General features: G+C 39.1%; 1 protein-coding gene across 2 annotated transcripts in view; it reads left to right on the top strand.

Annotated features, from left to right (window-relative positions):
* The window catches only part of RAPGEF4 (Rap guanine nucleotide exchange factor 4), a 164,278-nt gene that overhangs the window by 43,124 nt on the left and 104,125 nt on the right, over positions 1–17,029 (top strand). The window contains exon 1 of one of the 2 annotated variants that reach the window (XM_087919937.1): positions 12,433–12,809. The exons of the other annotated variant lie outside the window; for it this stretch is intronic. The gene's annotated coding sequence lies outside the window, so the exon portion shown is untranslated. Of the gene's footprint in view, positions 1–12,432; positions 12,810–17,029 lie in introns of those variants that run through there. 2 annotated transcript variants of the gene reach the window in all.

The following is a 17,029-nucleotide window of genomic DNA, read 5'->3' as shown; positions in this document are numbered from 1 at the left end:
TAATGACAATTTTGCACTGATGAAAGCACATACTTTCACACAAGCATAAGATGGGTAAATACTTACACACACACACACACACACACATATAATTTCTAATGTTAATCAAAGTGTTACATTGTAAGAATATTAGATCATTAGGCATTTACACTGATTTGTAGTGAAGTTGGGGTGGAATCACTCACAGGAGGGAAGGGCCCCTTCCCAGAAGGCAAAGGGAAAGCAAATCTTGGAATGTCTGGTAGGCAGGAAGAGAACAAGGACACGCCCTCCCTAGTAGTTCCCAGTGTGTAGCTATAGTTATGCAAATAGTTGCTTTAATTTGTCAAGATCCATCTGTAAATGAACAACAATAAAGAAGCCTTTGAGAAGTAATACCAAGTGTCATTTATGGTTATTCGACCTTAAAAGAAATAGATATAAAAACGTTTCATGAGGGTGATTAATGATGGATTGCTGTTCATATGATTTAGAAATGATTAAGTTTCAGATGAACTAAAGATTAAGATTGTTAGAAGCAGAAATTGGTTTATTTGACCAAAAATAAAACAAGGGATGTATGTTACCTCTGGCGACCCTTTATGGACATTCTACTGAGACCAAGACTGAAAAGATGATTCATGGATTTAATGTGTAGCTTTAATACAGGATAAAAAGATAAATGTTTTGTAACCTTAAAGGGAGTGAGGTGTTACTAAATTTGTTTATACTTCTTGTAAGGAAGGTTGGAAATCACTTCTTCACATATACCTTTTCTCTTTATTATGTTCTCTCTTTTTTCTTTTGCACTTCCCCCCTTTCTATTCTATTTTCTTTATGTTTATATAATATGTTTACAATAAATTAATATTTTATGCACATACATACATATGCACACATATAAAAGAAGGTATTTTGTGCTCTAGCGGAAGAATTTACTTCCCTGAAAGGTGAGCTTGATCAGCCTTATGTAAGTTCTGGGTCTGAAAATAGATCATGTTCATCAGAGGTGGGTATTCAGCAGGTTCTGACCAATTCTGGAGAACCAGTAGTGGAAATTTTGAGTAGTTCGGAGAACCAGCAAATAACACCTCTGACTGGAGGTTTTACAGTACCCTTCCCCTGCCCACCAAGCCACGCCCACAGGACTGTTAGTAAAAACAAATTGAATCCCACCACTGATGTTCATCATTCTTAAGTGATTCTTCTTTCTCAAGTCAAGCTACATGAAATATATGTCAGGATGTATTTCATAAGGGTAAAACAGTAGCCTTTATGAACTTTGCTGTTGGCCCAGCCTATATTTTAAACAATGAATAAGTAATATGAATGAAAAATGAAAACCTATTATTTATAGTCTTAATGCAGTGGTGTCAAACTCGTGGGCTGGATGCATCAGGCGCTGGCCACGCCCATCCCCATTTTAGCGAAGGGGAGAAAAGTTGTGATATGTCACGTGACAATCATGGTTCCAGACCAGAGTTTCTCAACCTTGGCCAAGATGAATGGACCAGCTCCCAGAATTTTGCACATCTTAAAGTGCCTAAGGATGAGAAACACTGCTCCAGACTATGAGTACCTGCAGACTCTGGTTGCTAAGCATAAAGACTGCTTTGAAGAAAGAGGACGATGAGTGGGGGGGGGGCAGGGGGGTTGGAGAAGAAAGGTAGAGGACAACAAAGAGAACCCTGCAGAGAAAGCATCTGCTGGATTACTTTTATCAGGCCTATGTAAACAACCTCCCACACCCTTCTCTGCCGCTTGGCTCAGCTCATTGCCCAGACAGAGAAAACAAAAGTGGCTCCTCACATTGGAAGGCTTTACTAAGAAGAAAGGTAAGGAGATTCTACATCTGTGATGGCGAACCTATGGTACGTGTGCCACAGGTGGCACGCAGAGCCATTTGTCCGGGCACGTGAACCAGTGGTGGGATTCAATTTTTTTTTACTACCAGTTCTGTGGGCGGGGCTTGGTGGGCAAGGTGTGGCTTGGTGGGCGGGGCTTGGTGGGCATGGCAGGGGAAAGATACTGTAAAATCTCCATTCCCACCCCACTCCAGGGGAAATATACTGCAAAATCTCCATTCTCTCCCCACCCCACTAACCTGCTTTCCAGCTCTGTTCTCCTGTGCAGGGCAACCAAAGAAGACCCAGCCAATCAGTTGGGGCTCGGGAGGCAGAGAATAGATGGGGGCAGGGCCAGTCAGAGGTGGGATTCCAAACTACTCCAAATTTCCACTACCGGTTCTCCAGAACTGGTTGGAACCTGCTGAATACCACCTCTGATGTGAACCCCCAGCCAAACTTACCTGCGCTGAGCATATGCTCACCGCCCAGCTGATTTTCAGCCCGTTTGAGGCCGTTTTCGCCCCAAGGGAAGCCTCTGCAGTCTTGGGAGACTGAAAATTGGACCTTCTGGAAATACCGGAAGTGCCGAAATGGCCCCATTTTCAGCCTCCTGAGGCTGCAGAGGCTTTCCTCAAGCTTCCGGGAGGGTGAAAATGGCCTCAAATGGGCCAAAAATCAGCTGGGAGGTGCGTGCATGTGCAGTGCAGGTAAGGGAGCGGGTTGGGGGTGTTGCACGTGCATGTGCAGGGAGGGCAGGGTGCATTGCATTATGGGTGCTGGCATGTGCAAGCGCTCACTATCACATAGGCACAAGCAATTTCAGCACACCACACAAAAAAGTTTGCCATCACTGTTCTATATGCTCGCAGCCAAGTATATAGAGACTGTGACAGCAAGAGAACAAGCCTCAGTTGCCGCTTCCAGATCCATTTCTTCCCTCAATTAGATATTTTGAGAGTTAATTTAATTTCCTGGTTTGGATTGTTGAGGCCCGAAGTAATCTGTTCTTATTGTCAGCCTCTCTTTCTCTCTCTGAATACTCAAGGGACTGAGAAAAATAAACTTCACCAGGTTTTCTACTTCTTTGGAGAGTCCATTTTTTGCAATTGTTACTCACTAATCAGTGCCTCACTTTTCTGTCTAGAAGAGTCTCAGTGCAGTGAACCTAAGGTGAAATAGAATTAAGTCAAATAGCCCAGGCCTCTTTTAAAAGTCTTTTAAATAAATAGATCATGATATACAAGATTGTTCAAGCAACTAATGACAGAGTTGCTGTCTGTCAGGCTATAGCATGTTAAAACTTTTTTGGGGGAGGGGAAGAGCTCAGATAATCCCACTGCGTATAGAATAAAGATTAATTATTTTCAAAGTGACCAAGGCTAGAAAACAAGTTAGAATTTTATGTTAAAATAATTCAAAACCCTAATAAATCTTACTAAAAGTTCCTTGTCCTACCATTGTGTTGTCTAAAATCTATTCATTGCCCAAACCTTTTAACCAGGTATACCACTGCGGCCTGATTCCTCACACCCTGCATCCCATTCCTAAAAATAAAAGTTATGTGTGTGTTTATTTTAATAAAGCCCCAAAGATGATTTTTCAGGAGGCAACTGGACTTTTTTGTTTTTTCTTTTGAAGACATTTGGCTTCTCTTCCAAGAAGCTTCTTCAGCTCTGACAGGACACTGGGGAATGGAAGGATTTATATTCCTTGCAGACAGCTGGTCATTTGAATCCTTTTAGAGCAGGGGGGTCAAACTTACGGTGTCATGTTGTCATCATGTAATGTATCCTCATTTTTTCCCCCTTCGCGAAACTGGGGGTGGACGTGGCCAGTGCATGACACACCTGGCCTGTGGGCAGCGAGTTGACACCCCTGTTTTAAAGGGTCATTAAAAGGATGCAGATTATCAGCAGTCTGCAAGGAATATAAATCCTTCCATTCCCCACTATCCTGTCAGAGCTGAAGAAGCTTCTTGGATGAGAAGCGAAACGTCTTCAATAGAAAAAACCAGAAAGTCCAGTTGCCTCCTGAAAAAGCACCTTTGGGACAACCATGTCTCAGATGACTGAGAATCTCTTCAGACGAAAGGTGGCGAAGTTTTTTTTTTATTTTAAAATAAAAAGTGGGATTATCTAGCATTAGATCTGAGTCAGAGTCCCTCATAACCCTCCTGGCAAGTTAGAATCAGAAGCTAGTGTTTATCCTTAGTGTCTGATTTTGACTTCTTAGACAGCTATAAGCCAAAGGATCTTACCTGAGATGTGACATTAAGTGAAACGCAGGCTCAGGTTCTCTGGTTTGTTAGCTGTTCCACTTGATAGAAGAGCAAGTAGGAGTGATCTGGTATGGTACACGTGCTCAATACTGGAATTTGCAAAAATGTTGTACGCTGTGTGATATTCTTGACAGCTGATCATAATAATTCACAACAGCGATAATGGCACTTGGGTACACGTGAAGACCATTATTGGGGAACTATAAGCAACAGCTGCAGGCCCTAAAATAAACCAAAGACAGTGTCCTTGGAGTGTACGTGTGTGCATTTTCTAGCTAAGACATTTCTGAAATTGTGCACTTCAAATCGAGGCAGGAACCTTCTCTTTCCTTATTGTTGCTTTCCTCATCTCTTTTCATTCCATTAGCAGTGTTGATGTATACATCTTTTATTGTCTTATTCTTTAGCATAGCCAGCATGAGCCAAGACTGCAGTGTAGAGTACAGGAGAGAAAGGAAAATAGAATTGAGTTGCACAGACATTCTTCCAATAATGCCTCATCACAAAACATTAACCCCTTCAAATATTCATGACCTGGTGTGTTGACTGGTTCAGGTAGAGCATCGTAAATGACTGAAGTGTTAATTTTTAAAGATACTATCAGGTCCTTTAAACTATAGCAAGAAACTAAATATTTATATGGTACATACCCTCTTTTGTGCAGTTATCCCTTGCTTATTTGACCGTCTCATTGAATGACAGTTCAAAGATATGATGAAAGAAAAAGCTTTGCAACCAATCCTGAGATTTGCAACTGTTGCAGTCACATCATCACCTTTTCCATGTTCCTAACTGGATTGTAACAAGCAGAGTTAATGGACTGCATGGAAGTGAAATCACAAGTCGCAGTCATGTAAGGTTTTGCTTAACCACCCATAGTGACTTACTTAATGACCAAGTAGAAAGAGATGCTGTAAATCCATCACAATCACATGATTTTCCATTTAGCGACTGCAGCAATTAGCAACAGAGTTGCTGGTTACAATTGTGGTTGCTAAGTGAGGACTATCTGTAGTGTAGGAGCAAAAATATGCTCAGGTTCTGGGCATTGTATTTGTCTTTTGACTTGAGTCGGTAATTCATTTTATTTTGCAGACTGCTAACAAAAACAATACCCTGAAGAATTAGGGTCAGCGTCTAATTATGTGCTTCATTGATTAAATAAAAATTAAATAAAATGGACCCCATTGCTAAAGGAGCTTGCTTGTTGGGAAGCCTTGATAATGCAGATTCTGTCTTGAATGATTATCTATTCATCTAACTCAAGGGAGGCATCATATTGAGCAAGCTCAGAGTCTGGGTGAAAAAATTGTTCTGATCTGAAGTGTTTCTCCTTCCAAGACAGATCAGTTTCGCAGATTATATATAGACAATCCTTGTGATAGCTTGTGCTTTGCATTTCCATAGTTGTTTAATTTCCAGGAAATCAGTTTTAACTCTACACAAAGTAACCAGAAAGTTCTTTGAGCTTTCATTTCATTCCAAGAGATCATGTGAATGATTTCTTTCTTACGCCTCATCCGAGTAGTGTGTTGAAACTGTGTAACACGATGTGCTTTTTGTTTCCAGATCAACTGACTTCAGGTCCCATTGCAGTATCTTCTCATTCCACCTGAGCAGCTCAGCACATTCATACATTTTAGTGTTGCGCTAACATCAACTTGGCCTTCAAAATCATTCTTTGTCCTTCTTTATTAAAAGTATATTGGTTTTACTCTTGTGCTCAGTTCTCTTTTACGAGGAAAGAGCAAGCTGCCTCTCTTCTTGAAGAAACCTTGTTGTTTTGAACTTTTGAAAACTAGTGAGAAAAGGGTTGCCTCTAATAAATTATTCACAGAATGCAAAGTCTTTATTTATCATGACATAACTCCATAAGCCCTTTATTGGGAACTATGTGAAAATGCCATTTTTAAAAATAGATTGTTGTTTTTTATGGTTTGCAGTCCAGTAATATATTCATGGCATTTGGAAGGTTAATTCAACTTAATAAATAATTCGATCCAGATCCAATTACTTTCTTAGCTATTTTTTACATCTGTTTCAAATGCATAATACAAAACATGGTACAAGAGGATATAATGTGACTATGGTATTTGCTATTGTCTTTTCTTCCCTCTCCCTCTCCCTCTCCCTCTCCCTCTCTCTCTCTCTCTCTTATCTGGAAGTAAAATTATTTACATCCTTATTGTTCTCAAACAAGATAATAATTTTTATAGTAGGTTATTCTCTTTCTTTGCCATGTGTGGTCCAATAAATTTACCTGTGCTTCAGGTGTCCTTGTGTACACTAACCCTGCCCTACCTTTTCAATTACCTGCCTTATATCTCAAGGTGATGTACATGGAGGCTGCCTCTCTTTTTAATCACCACAGAACTGAAACTGTGAGCCTGGGATGGAAGAGAGCAGAAGGCACACAATCACCCAGTAAACTTCGTGACTGAGTGAGAACTAAAAATTAGAATGTGACAAACATGTCAACTAAAAAGAAAATTGGTGACTGTTTCTATATTATAAATATCAAAAATCCCCTTTCATTTGAGCTCATTCTGGGTGGCTGAATTGACTTGTCAGTGATAATTCTTTGGCGAGATGTTTTCTGAACAACAGAGTGGAAGTAGTTTGACAGTGATTTCTTTCAATTTCTGGGATTTTTCCCCTTTCAATTTCCCAGTCTAGCCTACAGCTACAGATGGTCTCCTATTCAAGGTACCACCCTGGCCTGGGTCTGCTTAACATTTTGAGAGCAACCAAATTGATTGCAGGAAATACAACTTCAGCAACAGAGTGGTCAATGTCTGGAATAGTCTACCTGACTCTGTGGTTTCTTCCCCAAACCCCAAAAACTTTAACCTTAGACTGTCTACTATTGACCTCACCCCTTTCATAAGAGGGGGCTGTAGGGGGCGTGCATAAGCGTACCAATGTGCCTACCGTCCCTGTCCTATTGTTTCTTTTTATTTCTCTTATATGTATCCATTTCATGTATTCATAACTATGTTTATACTTATACATGTTATCTTATAATCACTTGACAAATAAATAAATAAAAAATGAATATTAGTTTTATTTATTTTATCTGCACAACCCATCTTACCTAAGTGACTTAAGTTTGAAATATTAGGAGAGTGACTAAAACAATATACTGATTCAAGGCTGGAAGTGGATGTTAAAAAATAAAGTTTATACTCATGGACCTCAGTGGTTGGTTGAGTTATTATTCACCTTGCTATTGGACATTCATTCAGTGTTTTGTTAAAATATACAACTGCTTTCAAAATTACAAAAAAAAAATGAAACCTATTGATGATTCTACAGACTACAATTCTGTGTTTCTAAAAAGTTGAACAAGTTGATCCATGGCAGAAGGACATTATCATCGCACAGTAAAGATTGACAATTTCCCACATTGTTTAGAAGTTTGTATAACTCCAGTTAATGGCAACAGTGCCTGGGTGGGATTTGCTCAGCCAGTAAATCCTGCTAATATGCTTGTTCCCTTGCTCCACACATTAAGTTGCTAGTCTCCTCGGAGAGTGCTGCAGAAGAGGATAATTAAATTAGTGCATGTGTTGGTTAAATGCCCAGGACACCCAACAAGATGATAAAAACAAATTCCTGCTTCAGTATCGTTGTCCTAGATTAGAATAAATAGTGTTCAAAGACTGCAGGTGATCCTTGACTTAGGACCACAATTGAGCCCAAAAACTTATGTTGTAGAGTGAAACATTCGTTAAGTGAGTTTTGCCTCATTTAATGACTTTTCTTTCCACAGTTGTTAAGTGAATCACTGCGGTTGTTAAGTCAGTTATTAATACAGTTGTTAAGTGAATATGGCATCCCCATTGACTTTGCTTGTCAGAAGTTCCCAAAAGGTGATCACATGACCTAGGACAATGCAGCCATCATAAATGAGTCAGTTGGTCAAACATCTGAAGAGACCTTCAAGAAGAGATTGGACTGCCATTTGTCAGAAATGGTGTAGGGTCTCCTGCTTGTGCAGGGGGTTGGATTAGATGACCTATAAGGTCCCTTCCAACTCTGATTATCTGTTATCTGAATTTTGATTACATGACTGCAATGGGTCATAAGTGTGAAAAACTTGTAAGTCATTTTTTTTCAGTGTCATCACTTTGAATAGTCACTAAATGAACTGTTGCAAATCGAGGACTACCTGTATTCTGGATCTGGGCTTATGTTGTCACTATTTAGGGGAAAAAATCACCTCACAATTTTATGTAGTATTGACATTGGCAATACTGAGAAGGACCTTGGGCAGTTGAAACCAGAGGTGCTCTATGAGGCCTGATATCAACTCATAAAACATTTTGTATACAAGTTTTATAGTTGACAACAGAAAGAAGGGGGGGAGTTTCAAAGAGCAGGCAACAGTGTGGAATAGAAAGTACATTCCATTCATATTTTCTTCAAAGACTGATTAGATGGCTGAAGCTTCTGCCGAGAAAAAAATTTAATTGGAGAGCATGATTGATGACTCTTGGCTATGGATGTTTTTCATTGGATGATACACCCAGAGGGGTCGAGGGGGAAAGCAGGATCCAGAGTGACAGTGAATTATGTATCTCAGAGTTGGCTACGCCCAGGTTAGTGCTGGATGTAGAATGGTAGCTTCAAATAAATCCTCTTTAGTTTTGGGAGTGTGGCTCGAGGCTCATGATTTAATTGGAGTAACTGCCGGAACCCTGACACCTGAAATGATAGGATATTTAATAGTACCATATTGTGGGAAGAGTAGGCACACTATACAGTGCTGCTTAAAAAGTTTGTGGATACTTTAAAATTTTAATATCATTTTCAAAGTTGTTTTGTGACAGAGAGTTGGGCAGACTCCATAGGTAACACACACACTCCTTGATTTAATACGACGATGTTTTGTAAAATCAGATAATTCAGCAACAGCTCTATCCAGACAGCCCCACAAAACATTGGACAAGCCTATTATATGTGAGATAGTTAAATTTACTTTGATTTAATATAATTCATGGCAGTGTTCATAATAATATCATTTTGTGATAGAGATTGCCATGAATAGTACAATTTACAATTTAGTGCACATTTGGGGATAACAGAAACCCTTTTCCCCAGTTGATCCATAGTTACACTTAGGTCACATATATAGACAGAATTCTACTAGCTACTGCTGTCCAGTATTAGTGTGTTTTCAAACATCGATACTATAATAAGAGAAGTCCGCAAACATAGAGTTCCCAGAAGTGTAACTATGTGAGTCTTTGATGTGAGTCAACTTGGTAACTGATTCAGGGACATCTGTAAGAACAGTAAAAAAAATTAAGATGGTGATTTCAGTCGTGTATTTGAAGCCGCCATTCCTTTTGTACACGCATCAAAATCATAGCTATACATAAAATGGTGAGGTTCTGACAATAATTTATTACACTTGCATGCTGCCTGATTCTCAGTTACCCTGGAGGGGCGACTCATAGCAAGCAAATAAAGAAATTACAATAAAACAAATAACATTAAAAATCAAGGTAAAGATGGCAGGTGCAATAAAATGAAGTATCTCAGTCTACCATGCCAAGTCTTCATGGCTCTTCCACCACCATCTTCATTTTTTTTTTTAACCATCACCTCCAATCCTCAAAAACCTTTGTACCCACTTTAGATATGGCTACATGTGATAGTATTTGATATTCAAGTAATGGAAGTTGAAGCATATTTTTCTTTCTCTCAGAAGTAATAATGCCATTATTGCGTATTGAAAATAATTTAGCCAGATCCATTTATACTGTATTCATGGACAAAGCTGAGCTGTCCTAGGTTTCTCACTTGACAATATAATTATCTCTTCCTAAGTAGTGATGATTTATTGTTTTATTTCTGCTGGCTAAAATGTTTGTCTCTACCCGGTATCACTAATGTTCAGCCTAATTTAGAGAGTTAAGATGTATGCCTTGCTTTATCTCAATATTGATGGGCAGATATATCAATTACTGAACTAGGAAAACTGAACTTTTGCACCTTTAACAAGGAAGCCAAGTATCTGAACAACAAAACACAGGAAAGTGCGTTATTGGATATATGCTATACCAAACTTCTCATACTAAAACTGGTCTTCGGATGGAATGTGATATAATAATATCTTCTTATTCACTTACAGGCATTCAGGTCCTTTGACACTTCAGGTGCAAGAGTAGAAATGACTGTCCCCCTCCATTTCTCATTAACTTTGATAACAGGACCGTTGGGAAATTATCAGCCAGGCAAGGAAGAGGGATGAAGTGGGGAATTAGTCTCCAGTTGTTGCACAGCCACAAATGATCCTCTCCACCTTAAGTTCCATGGAGCCTGATCTATTTGTTTCTAAGAGAAGGCAACAAATCTGGGGAGATTCCTGTATTATAGGCTGGATGCAGTAAAGTAGTCACATCTGGATGTGGTTGCTTGTGCTGGACAACTGTTCCTCACCTAATATGGCTCCTGCAGTTTCAGCTGGTTACATTATTTTGCAATAGGATTGTATGCTGTTGTTTGTCCCAAACAGTGATTAAATAAAGATGTTAGATCCTTCCATACCCCATTATCCTGTCAGAGCTGAGGAAACTTCTTGAGTGAGAAGCAAAACGTCTTTAAAAGAAAAAACAAGAAAGTCCAGTTGCCTCCTGAAAAAGCACCTTTGGGACAACCATGACCTGGATGACTGAAAATCTCTACAGACAAAGATGCTACAATTTAAGGAAGACAAAGAATTCGTTCTCTATATTTACTAAGTGCTTCCAGTTCTAAGATAAAAGATTCTAAATTTTTTATGACTCTAATTTGGAGGAGTTAAGTAATTTTTCCAAAGTAAATTATATTTGAGAAGCAGTTGGTATTAAGCTAGAAACTGTGAGTTCTAGTCCCTTCTAAGTACAGCATTTTAACTAATCATTGCACCAGAGCCATGGTGGTACAGTGGTTAAATAGAATCCAGTACTGCAGCTAATTCTGCTGACTGCTGGCTGCCAGCAGTTCGGCAGTTTGATCCTGACCGGCTCAGGGTTGACTCAGCCTTCCATCCTTCTGAGGTCAGTAAAATGAGGACCCAGATTGTTGGGGGAAATAAGCTGACACTGCAAACTGCTTAGAGAGGTCTGTAAAGTACTGTGAAATGGTATATAAGTCTAATTACTATTGCTAAGACACAAAGCTGGCCGGGTGATCTTGGGTCAGTCATTCTTTCTCAGCCCTAGGAAGGAGGCAATTGCAGACAACTTCTGAAAAACCTAGCCAAGAAAACTTCAGGGACTTGTTCTGGCAGTCTCTGAGAATTGGACACAATCGAATATAAGAAAATATAAATAAGACTGCAGATGCTTCCAATTAGTAAATCTGCACATAGTAGTTATTTTATATTACTTTCTATTTGTAAAAAAAAAATATTGTCAGTTGTACAACATGTATGAATCTGTTTCCAATACTTATGAGAGCTTAAATATTATGTCAGCCGGACATTTACTGTATTCGACGAAGAGGTTTATTTCCTAGGATTAAAGCTAATAACAGTTGTCAGTCGGTTGCAGGCGGGGGGGTGGGGGGGTTTGAGGGCATCACATTGGTAGATGCATGACATGAAATGAGTTAGACACTGGGAAAACTTGTCAGACTCTTCTCATTTTTAATGAATTAATACTCTAGGGCATATTCCATTTTCTTGAGTGCTTATGAAAATTTAAAGATTTATTTTTTAGAGATCTCATAGAGATCTCATCTTGGCCTGAAAGCATAATGAATAAAATATGGTTTCTTATTAGTAAGATACCACTTGATTATCGAAAAGCCTGAAATAATAGATTGAAGGACCTTCAGTTTTTAATCTTTCCAAATGGATAGAACGAAGTTTTTTTGATGTTTTCAAAGTGCAAAATGTTAATTTTAAAACAACTCTTTAAGAGGAGCGATTGACAAATGTTCCCAGATGTAAAGCATTCCTAGCAAAGCCAAAAAGGATAAATGAATAAGGGAACTAGGTGTAACCTCTGTGCATGTGAGAATGTAATTAAATAAAGCTTATTTACGAGAAGAGGTTTATGGTCGCTAATGGATCTTAAATGCATTGCAGCCTGCTTGCTTCGCATTTGGTTTCTCAAAACATTATTATGCCGAGGAAATACAATAGTAAATTAACATACACATGCTTATTGTGGGCTACAGGTAGCAAAAAATTCCTGATTTTCAGTGTGTCGGTTGTTTGTCCTGGCAAAATAAATTTCAAGAGAATGAATGGCAAATAGACCTTTGAACAGCAGTTTTATTTTGCAGACAGCTACTTATCTGAGCTATTCTTCCCAGCAAAGAAATTAGAGAGAGTCGATATATGTAAATAATGTTATTTCACGTACGGGGAAGCAAGCTGCCTAGCAGTTGTTTTATTTGTGTGTTTCTATGCCTGCGTGCAGGTGGAAAAAATATTGGTCCTGCTTTTGCTGTTAATTTGGATTGCCAGCGATAAGGCAGAGGCAATTCGGTTAGGATGCAGAGGCAGAAACATTAGTCCTATACATCTGCAAAAAGCACAGATAAATCAGTAGAGCTTGCCTCTTTCCTACATCACTAAGGAGAAGCTGAGTACAACTTGACCATGTGCCTGAATGGTCACATTGCTAAGAAGAATGCAGTATGGATAAAAAATGTAAAACAGACGCGTGTGGCTGTTTGCTGGCTTAGACTGACGAGAACCCAGCAATGTGAGTTTTAAAAGCTTTTAAAATGTGCTATTCCATACCTGGAGATAATGCTTCTTCTTTTTAATGCATATTATTACTTTTACTTTTCAGCGGGTGGGGTGGGGGTGGAAACAGGAGATATGCTTGAACTCATGCCTTATATGATTATAATTATGCTACTAATTAATGGCAATTCTCCTTTTTAACATTTGTGTGTACTTTAGTGTAAGAGTCAGGGTGTTTTGCATTAGCTTTCTTAGTTTGTTATGCTTTGAATGAAGAAAAGATCAAAAACATATCTCTGTGTACTATTTGACTCCACAAAGATTGTAATTATTTTATTCTGAGTTAGCAAACACAAAGAATAAAAATATGTTTTAATAGTTTAGGTTAAGGGAATTGAATAGGGATGGTAATTTTCCTGACATTAGAAAAATTGAGCAGTTGTTGAATTTAATATTGCTTCGGCACCTCCCAAAGAAAGGACTTAGAAAAACAGCATATAATTTGGCAGCACAGCACCAAGTAAGATTAACACTTGCACCCACACACAATTTTTGTGCGGATCTACTCAGAAACAAATTCTATTTAATTCAATGGAACTTTCCCTTAAATAATTGTGCTTAGAATTACAGTCTCAATCACTCAGGAGTATAGGGGAAGTAAATATATTTTAAATGCCTCAAAAACCGTTTTTCTGAATAATAGTACAATGCCCCTTTAACGCTTGCTTCAAAAGCCCAATGTAGTTGCTCAGAACGAAACGCGTTAGTAATATATGCACAGTTGCAAAAGGCAACACACAATGTTTTGCTATTCAGGTTTAGGTTCCAGATCAAATGTTGAACTTTAGAGAAGGGAATTCAAAAGGGAATGTGGCTTTTGTGGAAGTAGGAAAGAGGTTTTTAAAAAAAGCTGTGCATGTAGAAAAAAAAGAGTACCAATTTCACCATAGTTATTAGGGCTACCAACAAAAATCCGGCCAAACATAATGATGGCAACAAAGAAATGTAGACAGTAGGTTAAGGGAATTCACTATGAGTCTGGGCATTGATTATCTCAGAGTTCAGTTTTCTGTCTGTTAATGTAATGGTATTGAGGAAGACCTTAGGAGTTGAAGTGAAGAGATGCTGACTAGGGCAGTGGCCCCTAACCTTTTTTGTACCACAGCCTGGTACCGGCATCACAAAATGATCCACGAACCGGTACCGGCATCAGCACGCACGACCAAGGCAAGGTGAGCCAAGCGTCCAGCCAGCCGTCTCCCACCTCTCCCCGCCACCTTCAACTCTTCCTTTGTACTTTTTTTGTGCTTTTTGGGCTCTTTCTTAATCTCCTTCTGAGTAACGCAAGACTCCACTGCCATCGGGACGGCTCTTCGTTCGAAGCCGCCCCCCCCCCCGATGAAACTAAGGCGTGAGGATTTCTTCAGCACCCAAACGCCGCTTTCCAACAACCGACGACCGACAAGCTCACCTGGAAGCACTTTCTCAAGCGCCATTGAAACAAGATGGCGGCGCCCAAGCAAACCGGTGGCCCGGTACAAAATGATCCACGGACTGGTACCCGTCCAGGGCCCAGTGGTTGGGGACCACTGGACTAGGGAATGGTCAGATATTGTAAGAGAGAGAGCATAGCCTGCAACTGAATAGTGGCCAGGCAAGACGCCATGAATGGACCCTTCCTAGTTTCTTAGGCTGCAAAGGAGATGGAGAGGAGAATTGTACTTTCAAATTTGCAACATGCTGTTAATAAGATAAGATAAATTTATTGTCATTGTACTCAATTTATTGTCATTGTACTCTTAATGTAACTTCACAGTAAAGTAGTTGTGTTTCCTGTCTGGTCTACCTGGTAAGGCTGATATCAATCTAGCAAGTCTCATCCTCTCTTCCAAGGAGAGGAATTTCAGGAATGGCCTCTGATCCTCAAGGAATTCTGCTGCCTGCTGAGCACCTGGTGTTGCTGTAACCCCAACAGCAAGTGGATGCACAGATGATCCATTTGCAGAATGCCATGATGCAACTTATGCAACGACTGGGGCAGAATTTGTCACAATCTGCAACCGCACAATAAATTGCTTAGCCAAAATTCCCTAGAGCTTGCTAGAATTGTTTAATCAGGTCCATAAACATTAACCATAGCTATTGCAGTTCCTGCAAAAGTACTATTTTAGCACAAAACATGAAATAACATTCATTTATATCAGTAATAAACCGATATAAATCAACGGGAATTCTTTTTGAACCAAAATGGCCACCCCAATAGCTTTCAATGAAGTATCTATGAAGTAAGCCTATCCTACCTACTTCTTTATTAATAGAGATTCATCCTGTATCGTTAAATGAGTCTCCTGGACATTGGCCCTTAACAGTCCCTAATCTCTTCTTTGCTTCTCTCCTGTAAAAAGGGATAGTAGACAGAGCAAGAGGCTCAGAAAAGACTTCCCTAGTTTCTTAGGTTGTAAAGGAGATGGTGGGAGATTTGAAAGAACCATGTTGGTACAGTGGTTAGAATGCAGTACTGCAAGCTAACTCACTGCTCACTCCAGGAGTTCGATCCTAATGAGGCTCAAGGTTGACTCAACCTTCCATCCTTCTGAGGTTGGTAAATTGAGAATTGTTGGGGCAATATGCTGACTCTGTAAATTGCTTAAAGCAGGCTGTAAAGTACTGTGAAGTGGCATATAAGTCTAAGGGATACTGCTACTTTCAGATTTGCAAAATTTGGTTTTGTAACTTCACAATAAACTAGAATTAGCTCATCTGGTCATGTTTCCTGTCTGTTCTACTTGGTAAGGCTGACAGTTGGTCAAAATGATGTGTTGCAAAGATGGCTAGCTGTGAAAAGTACATGACTTTGTCAGCTTGGTCTTTAAATTGTTTTATAATGGAAAATCCCATAGCAATTTGTTATCAAATACAATAAATTTGACTCAGATTTATTTATATGCTATCTTGGTTTCATCCAGGAGCTCAAGACAGCATGCATGCATTCTTTTTTTGCAGTTCATCCCCACAACTACAATTCTGTAGGATAGATTGGCCTGACAATGAATGTGCCAAAATCCCCTCGTGAGCTTGTATGGTTGAGGTGGACTAATCCAAGTCACTTGCTTGAACTTTCAAAGCACAGACTTACCCATAAAACCTAGTTAAACTTTAACTCTTAATTAAATATGATTTACTTGTATGTCTGCATAATTAACTACACCCTTCTCAAAAAGTTTTCCTAGGTGTGCTTCCGAACTTTCTGTTCTTGTAGATATGAATATTTACTTTTACTGTCTCTGAGATTTCTTATATTTTCATGAGGAAATATTTGAGGCCTCAAGCCCATCCAGAACAGTTCTGCATTCAACATTTATTCTTCCTTTCCCTGTAGAGATGAGCTGTAGCAGAAAGGCTGAAGAGATTCATTTTCTCTGCTTAATTCCTCCTGGTATTTCAAGTGGTGACTTTCTGAACAACAAGAGAATTATTACATAATACATGTAGTATTACATAATACGCAAAGTATTACATAATACGTAAAGAACAATTGAAAATTAAACAGGGCAGGCTTCCTTCTCCCTCGTGCCCCCCCCTTTTTTTTTTTGCAAGAGCAGTGAAAGATAGAGACCAGTTTTTCAAGTACAGTAGGTGGTCTATGGAATAGTTATGAATAACAACAAAAACAAAATGTTGAAACTCTGAGTTTGATCAATCTGAATGAAAGCAAGCAATGCCTGGTCTGTAATTTTGTTAGGATAGCGAAGTGAAAAAGAAATAGAGCTCCAACATCATTTACAATTGTGTAGCAAAGGGAATTTTAGCAATACCCCCCTTTTTAAAAGTTTAGAGGAGGTAGAGGAGGATTTCTTCAGTAGCCAGTATGACTTCACAATTGTCCTTAGGTTCAACTCATTTCGTCTTCTAGTGTGCACATTGGAAATCTGGTCATTAAATTAACCAAATCAATGTTTACTTATTGCATTAAAGAATATGCGAAACTTCTGGTCTTTCTTCACGGGGAGATCAATCAGTTGAACTGTTGTATATTTTCTTTTTCCTTTTAAGAAGAATGTCTTCCGTCTTTGCATGTGAAGCTTAAGGAACATTAGTTGCAGCTAATAAATCAGTAAAAAGAATGAAACCAGATATCATTAAAATTCAGAATAGGATCAGGAATCAAGAGAAAATATCCAGTGTACTGAGAACAGGTTCTCTGGTGAGCAGGGTTGAATAGACTTAGATAAATGT

The sequence above is a fragment of the Pseudonaja textilis genome, chromosome 1, assembly GCF_049901715.1.
Source record: "Pseudonaja textilis isolate UNSWEBS1 chromosome 1, rPseTex1.2, whole genome shotgun sequence".
Taxonomy (NCBI): domain Eukaryota; kingdom Metazoa; phylum Chordata; class Lepidosauria; order Squamata; family Elapidae; genus Pseudonaja; species Pseudonaja textilis.
The sequence above is the reverse complement of the archived record's forward strand: the minus strand, read 5'-3'. Positions and strand labels throughout refer to the sequence as shown.